This window comes from Nyctereutes procyonoides, unplaced genomic scaffold (genome assembly GCF_905146905.1).
Source record: "Nyctereutes procyonoides isolate TBG_1078 unplaced genomic scaffold, NYPRO_anot_genome, whole genome shotgun sequence".
Taxonomy (NCBI): domain Eukaryota; kingdom Metazoa; phylum Chordata; class Mammalia; order Carnivora; family Canidae; genus Nyctereutes; species Nyctereutes procyonoides.
Window position 1 is genome coordinate 33,280,371 of NW_026575136.1, and position 13,311 is coordinate 33,293,681.

The 13,311-nt window shown below is 34.6% G+C and overlaps 1 pseudogene; it reads right to left on the reverse strand.

Annotated features, from left to right (window-relative positions):
- Window positions 1–2,402: 2,402 nt before the first annotated feature.
- Window positions 2,403–13,311, reverse strand: part of LOC129495469 (high mobility group protein B1-like) — a 42,753-nt pseudogene continuing 31,844 nt past the window's right edge.

Below are 13,311 nucleotides of genomic sequence, written 5' to 3' on the forward strand. Positions count from 1 at the left end.
TATATAGCTCAGGTTGCAAATCTGGAGAGTCATCATAGAATTTTACCTACCACAGGGCACTTGAGTGGTTCAGTTAATTAAGCATCTCCACTCTTGATTTCAGCTCAGGTCATGATATCAGGGTCATCAGATTGAGCCCTGCATCTGGCTCCACACTTAGCATGGAGCCTGCTTGGGATTCTCTCCCTCTCCATCTGACCCTCCCCCTGCTAAAACTCTCTCTATATATAAATAAGTAAATAAAATCTTAAAAAAAATTATCACAACTCCCTACAATAAGATACCTGGTATTTTTAAATACTAAGTGAAATATACCCTTTTGGCTAACCAAACAGGTCTATCAATAATGACAATGACTACAATAGTCACAGTAGGCCAGATTATGCCACATTAAGAAATGAAGAAAAAGAAGAAGAAATGTGAAAGGCAACTGGATGAATAAAACAAAGGTTAATTTACTCACTATATGTGTCCAGTGTGGGCCCTTCACTTCATACTAATTCATAGATCCAGAATGAAAGAGATTTTATTTACCATTTTGTAGCTACATTATGTACCTCTTTCTCTTGCAGCCCTGATAATTCTTATTGATTTTACCTCTTGGGTATCTGTCCATTTCATGTTCTTTTCCACCTACTAGAATTTTTATTTATTTATTTATTTATTTATGAGAGACATACAGAGAGAAGCAAAGACACAGACAGAGGGAGAAGCAAGCTCCTGCAGGGAGCTCAATGCGGGACTCAATCCCAGGATCCTGAGATCATGACCTGAGCCAAAGGCAGATGCTCAACGACTGAGCCACCCAGGTGCCCTCCATCTACTAGAATTACCCCAAAATTATTTTGCTTCTTTTCTCCTGACTTACAATCTATCTTCAATTTAGCAGATAGAATGAGCCTTTTAAAAAATTTGTCATATCATGTCACTCCTTTATTCAAAACTCTCTTAAATGCTTCCCATTCACTAGAGGAAGGGTCAACATTCTGGAGCTTCCACTTCTGTAACAGCAGTATGAGGAGGGAAAAAATGCTCAAAACAGTTTTCATGAGCCTTAAAATATCCCAAAAGTCTTTTTTCTAGCTTGATTCTTGAAGTACTTGTTATTCCATAGAGTGAAAAGGGTTACAGTTAATGAAGAAAGTGAGTGAAAATTCACAGTCATTTTTATTTAAGAAAATTGTAAAACATACTGCCAGGTGCTTTACCTCTTTCTCTCCATTGGCAGTTATACTTTATTGTCATAATATAATGTTGTTTTGGGGCATGAATAGGATGTCAAAGGACATTATTCTCCAAGAATAATATTTGTCTCTCTGTCTATGTACATTAATCAGAACTACAGTCAACTCACTTTTTCCTTTTTCAAATTAGCAGTTACATATGGACAGCGCTGCATCAATTCCAAAATGAATGTAGAGGAGATGAAAAACTAGATGGAACATAGGTTAACAAAAAAGCAAGATTAAGATAGATAAACAGAAGAAACACAATGAAAATGACAGAAGGCTAGGGAAAAGAAACCAAGAAATGATGCTACAGAATGAAGTAAAAAACCTGGCCAATCAATGTAAAAGTTGTAGCTCGAGTCTGCCAGGGTTTTGGCAAGAGTACACTGTAGATATTTTATACATGGGAGGGACAAGATTTCCTTATAGTGTTTCTAAAGTCCTACCATGTCTCTCCTTTAGCCCATTTCCAAAGAGGGCATGTGCTATTGAAATGCTTCCAAAATTAGTCATAAAGTAGTAGTTGCTCCCGTGTAATAAGAACGCATACAATGATATTTATGGGCATAGTCAGAAATAATAAATTTCTCTGTAAATTGCTTAGACTTTAAGGTGCATTCCAACAGTTTTCTATCATTTATATGTCAGTGAAAGAGAATTCAAAATGTAATAGACTTTAAAAAGGTATAACTGTTTAAATAAATAAAGATAAGTAATTTAATTTTCTAACTAAAAAATTGTATTTCTTAGAAGCATTCAGAATGTCAACCACACTGCTGCAACTTTTTTGCATAAGCTTCATCAGAGACAACTGAAAATGAAAAAACAAAAACAAACTGCCATCCTCATATATAATTAATTTGTGCTGGGCACCAACCTGGACCTGCTTTAAAGATCCAGGACAATTTATAACTCCCATTTTAGTCCCAGGCAAAGTTACTGGCTACTGAGAATACCACTAGGAGAGGGCTCTCTAAATTCCATAGTGTGTTAGTCATACAAAAAAAAAAGAAAAAAGAAAAGAAAGAAAGAAAAAGAAAAAGATACTGTACTCTTTAAAAACAAATCTTACGCAGTCTTCCATTTCATTTTTTTTCTTTAAAAGGAATAAGTTGCACACAGGGTGCTTAAATACTTTATTGACAAGAAAAAAAAATCTATCCTAGAACCAACTTATTCATCATCATCACCTTCTTCCTCCTCCTCCTCTTCCTTCTTTTTCTTGCTTTATCAGCCTTGAGGACTCTCTTTTTTGTGGCATCAGGCTTTCCTTTAGCTTGGTATGCAGCAATACCTTTTCCCTATTTTCCTTCAGCCTAGCAGCCTTTTCCTGAGGCTGCTTGTCATCTGTACCAGTGTCATTCCTTGTCTCTCCCAGTTTCTCTGCAGCATCACCAATGGGTAGACCATGTTGTTCTCCTTTGATTTGGGGTGATACTTAGAACAAAAAACAAAAAGGCCAAAGAAGTCCTCTTGGGATCATTGAGATCTTGAACTTCTTTTTTGTTTCCCCTTTGGGGAGATATAAGTTTTCACTTCTTTTTCATAATGGGCCTTGTCTGCTTTTGCCATGTCTTTAAATTTTCTTTCACCTTTCTCAGCACTTCTGAGAGAACTCAGAGAAGTTGACTGAAGTGTCTGGGCACTCCTCTTGGCACAAAAAATGCATATGATGACATTTTGCCTCTCAGCTTCTAGAATCTTCCTTGCCCGTGTTTAATTGTTTTCCTGAGCGAGGCACAGAGTCACCCAGTGCCTGTCTGGCACTCACCCGCCCAAGCTCTGTCTCTGTGGAGCTCAAGGTACTCCAATGATCCATTACTTATTATCCATAGAATCTCAAGGCTAATTCAAAAGAATTCCATATTTACTTATAAAGCAATGTCATACTCTCACAACCACATGACTCTATTTCATTGTACTTTGCATATTGATTATACTAACTTTTGACATAATTAACTCAAATTTGTTTTGTTGGATGGACAAGCCTAAACTTTTATGCCATATCTTTTGCACTTTTCCAGTGAATATCACATTCTATTTCCTCAACTAACCCAAAATGGTATTACTGTGCTTAATCAATCATAACAAATGTTCACAATCCATATGTTTTACTTTTTTGCATCCTCAATCTTGCCATTCTTGTGGCTCAGGGGGATATTTGCATCACTATTGTTCCTGTTTTGTACTGAAGCCCCTATTTTTTTATTTTGTTTATTCTTTTTTTTTTTAAGATTTTATTTGTTGGGCACTTGGGTGGCTCAGTGGTTGAGTGTCTGCCTTTGGCTCAGGGTGTGATCCCGGGGTCATGGGATGGAGTCCCACATCAAGCTCCCAGCGGGGAGGCTGCTTCTCCCTCTGCCTATGTCTCTGTCTCTCTCTCTCCATGTCTCATGAATAAATAAATAAAATCTTAAAAAAAATAAAGGCTTTATTAATTTGAGAGAGAGAGTATGAGAGACACAGAGAGAGATTACAGGCAGGAGGGAGAAGCAAACAAAGAGGGAGGATCAAATTCCCCATTGAGCAGGGAGCCTGATGCAGGGCTCCATTACAGGATCCCAGGATCATGACTTGAGCTGAAGGCAGACTCTTTACCCAGTGAGCCACCTGGTGCCCCAAAGCCATTACTTTTTAGTTTTATAAGAAAAATATGCATTAATCTGGACTTTCAAAGTTTAACAATATATATATTTTTATGAATGTATTAAATATGTATGAACCTTTTTTTCTGACTTTTAAGTTAATACAGCTGTCATAGATATTTGTGTACAATCATTTTGGAAATAATTTTTCTTGTTTGCAGTATTTAGAAGCAGAAGGAGTGAAATGTTGGGGAGACATATATATTTAAACATTGTTAATCACTACACAGTTTCCTAGACATGGCATGCCATCTTAACTCCTACACTCAATGTCTGAGAGCTCCATTTGCTTCTTCCTCTCCCATGCTTGCAACCTTAACCATCCTTATGCAGAGTGACCTCCTTACAGTTATCATTTACATTTCCTTGAAAAGTAATAGTCTTGAATATATTTTAATTCCCATGCCACTTGGACAACCTCATTTCTGAAGCGACTGTTCAAGTTTCTGACTCTTTCCCTCCCCCCAAATTGGATTGTTTGTCTCCTATTTGCTGATTTGTAAAGGCTCTTCTTATGTTCTGGGAACAGATTCTAATTCACAGTGCCTTAAATAAGCACTATAAATGTTGATAAAATTCCACCTTCTCTTTGTGATTTCTGTGTCTTGTTTAAGAAATATCTGACCACTTCAAAGTCTTCAAAATTTTCTACTACCTTCATTTTTATAAATCGTAGTGTTTGGGATGCCTGGGTGGCTCAGCAGTTGAGCCTCCCTGCCTTCAGCTCTGGGCCTGATCCCAGAGTACCGGGATCAAGCCCCATGTCAGGCTCCCTTCAAGAAACCTGCTTCTCCCTCTGCCTGTATCTCTGCTTCTCTCTCTCTCTCCATGTCTCACATGAATAAATAAATAATTTCTTTAAAAAAAGGTCATAGAGCTTTAGTTATTACATTTTGGTCTGTGCTCCTACTCCAGGTAATTTTCTTTTTCCCCTTATAGTGTAGATAGAAATTCCTTTTTTCCCCGTACAGATATAATATTGTTTTTCTATATTTTGAAATAATACTAACTTTTCCATTGTAGTGCATGGGCCCTTTGTCTGAAAATCAAGGAAGAGTTTAGGTCTATTTCTGTATGTTTTGACATGTTATACTATACTTTCTTCAACATTGCTCATCCATTTCAGAAATGCTTCCACTATTATATATTTATGACATTTCTAAATGCATTTCAGAATCATCTTGTCAAATTTTATGTATAAACCTACTGTCGTTTTATAAGAATAATATTGAATCTGCAGTACAAATTGATAAGTGGCATCCTAATGATATCAAGACTTCTAATCCATGAACATGGTATATGTCTTCATCTTTGGTTCCTTAATTCCTATTAATGAAGTTTCACTTGCCTTTGTAAGATACACTTATATTTATTTATCTAATTTCTAAAACAAATTGCTAAAGATTAAATGTGATGTAGTTTGAGAGTATAGGGCCTCTGGAATCTACAAACACAGGGGAAGCTTGTATACAATCACAAGCTCTTCTCCACAGTAGGGAGGATGCATTTCCAAGAAAGACTACAGAAAGGGCAGGAGAATTCAGTGTTATAGCCTGAACAAGGCTATTGGCCCCTGCTAAAAGAAGAGCATAAATCCCTTTTCAGATATTCTTCCTGTGGAAGAGCTTGAACCACTGGGAAGGGGAGTGAGGGAATGAAATGCTAATTATGCTAATTAAAGTCAGAACTAGACAGTATTGAATACCTAAAATTAAAAATCTGATAATAAAAATGCTGCAAAGTATGCAAGACAACTGAATTCTTTAAATAGGCTGCTGGGAATACAAAATGATAGAGTCAACTTGAAAAACAGTTTAGAACTTCCTTAGATATTTAAACATGTATTTACAATATGACCCAGAAATTCTACTCCCAAATATTTATTAAAACATATGTTCACCCATAAAAATAAAGGTTTTGTATTCCAGATATCTATACATAGTCGTCCACCAATAGAAACAATTCAAATGTCCTTCCATTTGTAATATTAACTAACTGTAATCCATCTTTATAGTGGAATACTACCTACCAATGAAGAGATCAAGCTACCAATACAATATAAATACTGGATGCAATATACTGAGTAAAATCACACCAGAATAAAATGACCACAGACTGTATGATTCATTTATATTATGTTTTGAAAAGGCAAAACTGTATGGATGGAGGGGCACCTGGGTGGCTCAGTGGTTGAGCATCTGCCTTTGACTCAGGGTGTGATCCTGGAGTCCTAGGATCAAGTCCCACATTGGGCTCCCTGCAGGGAGCCTGCTTCTCTCTCTGCCTATGACCCTGCCTCTCTGTGTGTGTCTCTCAGGAACAAATAAATAAAATATTTTTAAAAAAAACCTGTATGGATGGAAAAATAGATCAGTATTTTTTTGGATCTGGGGACAGAGAGGCAATAACTACAAAGGGCATGAGGTAACTTGATTATGAAAATGTCCATATATTGACTTCATTGGTGGTTATGATGCTGTATGAGTTTGTTATAATCTAGGGACCTAGGCATTTAAAAATGAATTTTAATGTATGAAAGTTATTACCATAATTAAGAAGAATCACACACACACACACACACACACACACACACACACACAATAAGGAGTTTTAACCTGTTGGACTCCAATCCCCCACCCATTTCTCCTTTGTAGTTAGAAATAGTAATAATTTCAGACCAAGAGAAAGTATTCCTACCTATGGAATCTTGGTTGTCTTGTTTGTCTGTTATCTATGTGTTTATTCTTTCATGTTCATGCATTATTCGATATTGGATTCTCAAAATATAGTGTGCTAAGAATGAGTCTATGCATCAGGCATAAATGAAAAACTCATAACTTCTCCTAAAGCACCAGAAAATTCCTTTCACCAAAATCAACTGCAAAACTAGACAAAATAGATGATGTACTGGGTATTAGCCAGTGGCTAATATTAGCTCATGTTAGCACTACTTGGAAGAATTTCACTCAGTTCTCTGCCTCAGAACCACTTCTGACCTAGGGTGAAAAGAGAATGAAAACTGGAATATGAACAGAGCATAGGAATCTTGCTGAGCTGAGGAGACAGAGATCAAAGTTTGGGTCAGCTGAAACAGTGGGAGTATGTGTGGTAGGTACTGTAGAGAAGTTAGCTGTGTAGAAAAGGAAGCTAGGTGGGGGGATTACCCATTAGTTCTTGGCTGCAGGCTGGGTCCTAAATGAGCTGGGCACAACCTCCTAGGGTTTATCAGAGAACACCTAATACAGGGATCAGAACAAAGTGGGGATATTTGAAATTGAGCAGGGTTGGTGAAGCACCTTGTCAGTGGATCTCTTTCATAGTGAAGGGATGCTCATTAACACATCTTTAACACCTAAGCATATACCTGAGACGTAAAAGAGTTGCCATATTCAAAATTAAAACTGAAAAAAAATTTAAAATGTTTAACTTATTAATCCACTTAAAATAGCAACAATAATACACTAAATGGAAATGTTAACAATATAATTTTAGGAAAATAAATATATTTTCCAAAACAAACCAAACTGTACTGAGAAAAGTACTATTGTTTTACATTTTTGCAAATAACTTAAATGACTAGCCTAATAGAAGTCAGCTGGATTCTTATGTCTGCCTTCTTTATTCAGCCTGACTTGATATGCTTTTTAAGGAAGTATATGAGGGAGAATATGACCTCACATAGACGTGTGGTTTTAAAAGGAGAAATATTATATTTTTTTCTAATAATTTTGGATAGTCTTTTTGTTTCTATATTTCAAATAAAAAATTGGTTGTTTCTTAGTAACTAGCTGCAAATGGGGAAGCTGGAATCATATCAATTAATGGATCTTTTCCATGTATGTGGTTTTGTAACATCAAATAAGTATCGTCTACTTGGGTTCAATGAATTACAGAGATATTTCCAATGTTGACACATTCCATTATAAACAATAAAAACTGACAGCCGTATTAGATCTTATGAGAAATATTTTAAGTTTTGTCAAACCTCTGGCTGAAAAGTTTAGCAAAATTCTCTCTTTCTGTCTTTTCTTCAAATATCTCAAATGACATAAATAAAAACAAATACAGTCAATTATTTTCTTTGGAATGACAGTGAAGTGAGCCTTCACTTTGTTAATTTTTGAGAAACTTGTCTGAATAAATATAATTTGTCCTTCAGCCACTTAAGTCATATTGATGTTGCATTAAAAAATTGAAAAGTGACTGGTTCAGCTTCAAACTCTGTATCCAATAGATTTTCTCCAAACCCATCATTCTCCAGTATTCAGCACGATACTTCCTTATGTTTTCTCATACTGAATATTCAAAAGTATGCTCAAAGTTACAGTATTTAATAAATTAGTGATTTATACTTCTTGATCTAAGGTATTTAAAAGTGGCTTTTTAAAATGTAAATAGGTAAAGTTGGATAAAATATACTTAACAGCACATTTTGGTGCCACTGTTTTGATTTCTGTGAAGACACAAGCAGATTTATCAACCAATGCTTAAGCACCATCTTTATAAATGTTAACATGGTAAAACACCAAAAAAGAAAAATCCCACACATTATATTTATGAAAATGGGCTTAAATTAACAGATCTCTTGGAAGCGTATTGGAATGCAGCAAACTGCACCTTGAGAATTGCTACATTAAATTATACTTGTCCTACAACCATCCTAACTTAGATTAGGGAATATCTGTCAAGCCCTGCAGGGTGACACCATATGATATACATCTTGCTAAACTGGAGCTGCTTGGGGAATATCTATGAGTTTCTCTAGATTTAACCTACACCTTTATAGATTTCAAATTGTTCAAACACTAGCTAAATTCCTGAAAAGCAGAAATTGTCTCTTTGAGAATGAAGCACAATGTGAAAATATCTGTAAGATATAATCAAAGTGCTAAATATTTCATCAAACATCACTAGGCAAGTAAATTCAAAACATGCAGTTTATACTAAACCAGTGATAAACAGAAATCATGCCCACTATGTCTCAGATGATGAATTTAGAAGACTACAAGTTTTGTATAGATTTATTTTTAAAACCAAGAAAATAAAATGATTTTAGTGAATGAAGGATAGAGAAACCAGATAAAAATAAAATAAAACAACAAGCCAAATGGAAATTCTAGGACTAAGAAATAAAATAACTAAATAAAAATTTACCTAGTGGAGATGGCATAAAAGAAGACCTGTAAAGTTAAAGGCAGATGAATAGAAATTATGCAATCTAAGTAACAGGAGTGATGGGTGGAGGGTTAGGAGTTAGGATACAGATCCCAGAATAAAAATAATCAGTGATTTAGAGACCTATGTGAAAGTCTTACATATGAGATGAATAAAGGAAAAAATAGTTTAGAACAAGTATGGACACACACACATATATTCACATATGTATTTGCATATATTTATATATAAATATAAATAGTTGTGAATACTATGCACACACAAACAAAAATGAAGTGTTAAAAAAAGTAGGCATATATTAAAAAAACCCTATGTATTCCTTTTAAAATTTTTGAAAAGACAAAAGACTTCAATGAAAAATGATGAAATTGTAAGATGAAATTTATAATGTTATGTTCATATAAACTATAGTAACAATTACCAAAAAATGGGAGGACAGGTAAATAGATTTATGTCATACTAAGGCTACCATGCTTAGAAAGTGGGAATGTTAAAGAGAAAATTAGGAAATTTCAAGTAGGAAATAAAAAATGCCAATTATAAAGATTGAAGGGGAAGGTTGAAATCAGAATTTTGTAGTATTTAACGTGAAATTTGACAGATACAAAAATGACTCAAAATAGACCCCGATAAACAAAGAACCCATATTGCTAGCGTAGAGGCATTACTGGAACAATAAAATATAAATTAAAAAGCTATAGAGGAAATAAAAGTAGACACTAAAAATATTTAATTAACCAAAAAGACAAGATTAAGGAAGAACAAGAGAACAAAAACAGAAAAGTAGAAAACAAATAGCAATATGGTAAATTTAATAATAAAAAAATTAATTCAGCATAAATTGAATGAACATTCAATTTTTTTTAAGATTTTATTTATTTACTCATGAGAGACACGGAGAGAGAGAGAGAGAGAGGCAGAGATATAGGCAGAGAGAGAAGCAGGCTCTATGCAGGAAAACTGATGTGGGACTCAATCCCAGGACTCTAGGATCACACCCTGGGCAGAAGGCAGATGGTCAACTGCTGAGCCACCCAGGTGTCCCAAGCATTCAAATTAAAAGACAACATTTTTCAGTCTGTGTAAAGGCAGAGAGCCAAACTATATTTTGCTAATTAGAGTAAGATGAAACAAGAGAACATATGCTTAAGAAAAAAAAAAAAACCTGAGGGTGGGGAGAGTAGTGAATAGTATGCACACACAAATAATTAGGAAAGTGGTGTGTTTATTAGATAAAGTAGACTTTAAGACAAAGACCATTTTCACAGGGGAACAATGTAATGAGCAATGTCCTATGAATACATAACAGTCTTAAACATATATATGCAGGGGATCCCTGGGTGGCGCAGGGGTTTGGCGCCTGCCTTTTTGGCCCAGGGCGCGATCCTGGAGACCCCGGATCGAATCCCACGTCGGGCTCCCGGTGCATGGAGCCTGCTTCTCCCTCTGCCTGTGTCTCTGCCTCTCTCTCTCTCCCTCTGACTATCATAAATAAATAAATAAATAAATAAATAAATAAATAAATAAATAAATAAATACATATATATGCAACAGATAACAAAGCACCAAAAACCATGAAGCAAAAGCCTAGCAGAAGTAACACAGATATAAATCTACAATCACAGTCAAATATTCTAACAGTATTCTTTCAGGAGATGACAGGTAAAGGATATAGACATTCAGTAAGACTACAGGATACATGAGCATAACTAAAATAATTAACAACCAGACTTTCCTGATTGACAGGGGAAACAACACCTGATGAAATATTATACCTTAGTTTCAAGTGTACATAAATTATTCATATAATAATGGTCAATAGTGGTTAATCAAAAGCTTAAATGAACTTTAAATGGCTGAAGTATTGTTTCTTAATCTGAATACCATGGAGCACTTCAGGTATTTGTCTCAACCAGTCTAATGAAATTAAGAATTACATTGTTAAAAAACGACAATTCACTGTTTTCATATCTGTCCATCCTTTCCCCATTAGTCATTGTTGCTATAAATTTACAGTATGGTTATTAGTGATGATTATATAATTGCTATAGGAAGATGAAGATTTAGTATAAACCATGCGGTGATTTTTCTGCATGTGTGTAATTATTATATCACAGATATCAACATTTCTTACTAACTTCCTGTGTAAAGAGTATTTAATTCTCCTGTGGTTATTAATGCTTCCTTTAAAGAATAGTCTATAAATACCATCTTTTCTTTAACCATCCGTTTCCTTCATTGTTATTACCTTATTTCTTAACTCTAGTATTTAAACTTTGTGGAATATAAACATTTTCCATCCACGGAATTAGAAACATACATTTTAATTTTTTTTACCTAATATTCTGGTGTTTTAATCTCCTTTATCTTCTGCTTCTGAATCTCATTTTGTTTATTAATTAATGAAAGTCTCTGGACTTTTCCCACAATGTATACTTCACCATAGCAGATTTCCTTCTGATTTACTTAATAACTTCTTGTATCTTTCTGTTAGATCTAATATCACACCTCCAAAATTCTTGATGGCATATATGATTACATTTTCCAATCAATTTACAAACACTAATTATTATGTGAGAGGCTAATATTTAGTGACTTCTTGCTAATTAGAGACCTGTCTAAGCACCAATAAAGAACTTGAGTTTTTTCTGTAACATGGTTTATTTTTAGTATCAAAAGTTTATATGGGGAAAACATAATGCTTTATAGATCAAAGGATGTGTCTTATACCACATACCTAGTGTGGCAGAGTAAACACTTTACAGGAGGAGCTTTATCATTTTAACTAGTCCAATATATCCCTCATAGTAGTATTAGTAAAGTTGTAAAGAAAAATAACCCTTCTCAAAATTACAATAAAATCCTCTGAATTACTGTTTTCTTATAACTTGGTGATTGGTGAAATAAAGAAAGAATCATACATCTCTTTTTCAGATCCCATTGGCTAAGTTATGTACTTCTGGAAACAACATTAATAAAAAGTTACAAGGTCAATGCATGTGAACTATCTCCTTGCAATATTGACTTTGTCACATTTTCACAGTGACTATGTATCAGCACTAAAACACATCAGGGAACTCTTGGGTGAGATACAACATTAGTATTGTTCCCACATTTAAACACCTCACATTTTTAAGTCTTGATTAATTATAATTTTGCTATTTAATTGATAATGTCTTAGTATATTAAAAAGACTTTTTTACCTGAAAAGGCATAAGACCTATGGATTGAGGGTATCTCTGCACACTGGAAGCACTTATGAAACATACTAAAATGTTTTCATGAAGAGCCACATCTGAAGATTGCTTCAGTAGATCTGGGACATTTCCAGGGATCTATATTTAAAAACTACTTATGCACATCAATATTAAAAACTACTCTAAATATTATCTTGATGCATTTTAATTAAAAATGAAATATAATTAATTTTATATTAATGTTACCTTTCTTTACAAAGACCAAAAAATAAATTTATATTCTTTTCTTTTTCTTATAAAGAGGAAGACTTGTCAATGGTAGTTTGGGAGATATAGATTGTTGTTAGCAATAAAGTGATCATACAAAAATTAAACTATTTTTAAATAGTCACATCAATTTGCTGCTCTAAAATAAACACAGCCTAGGGCAGTCAATAGCAAGCTAGACAATTTCTCATTTGCACATAGCAAGCGGATCTTGCCTGCTCATGCTGAGATTCCTCTTTTATCTGTGGACTTACTTGCTTTTTGCCTTTCCCTGTAGAATAAAAATACATGGGAAGCCCTCTGTACTTTATGAATGGACTCTTCTGTGAAACCCAGCAATGCTCACACAGTCAGGGCATCATGTTTCAGAGGGTGGCCAATATCTGTCAGATGCTCCAACCTGAACATAGTAGAAGGAAAGCTCATAAAAGTTTGTTCATTTCTCTAAGATTCTGCACTACGAGCAAAACTTTTTTTTTCAAAAAAAATCTTGTTCAAAACGTTCAAGAAATTTTGTTCATACATACATGTTGAGATTTTATTTGTGTTTTTAATTAAAATGCATCAACTCTTGCTGTCATCTGAGGTCATAGTCTTGGATTTGTGAGGTTAAGCCCTATGTTGGGCTCCACACTCAGCAGAAGGTCTGCTTGAGATTCTTTGCCTCTCCCTCTCCCTCTGCCCCTCCATCCACTCCTGCTCTCCCTCTCAAATAAATAAATAAATAAATAAATAAATAAATAAATCTTTAACAAAATAAAAATAGAAAGGTCTAAAACTCATCACAGCCAAGAGAAG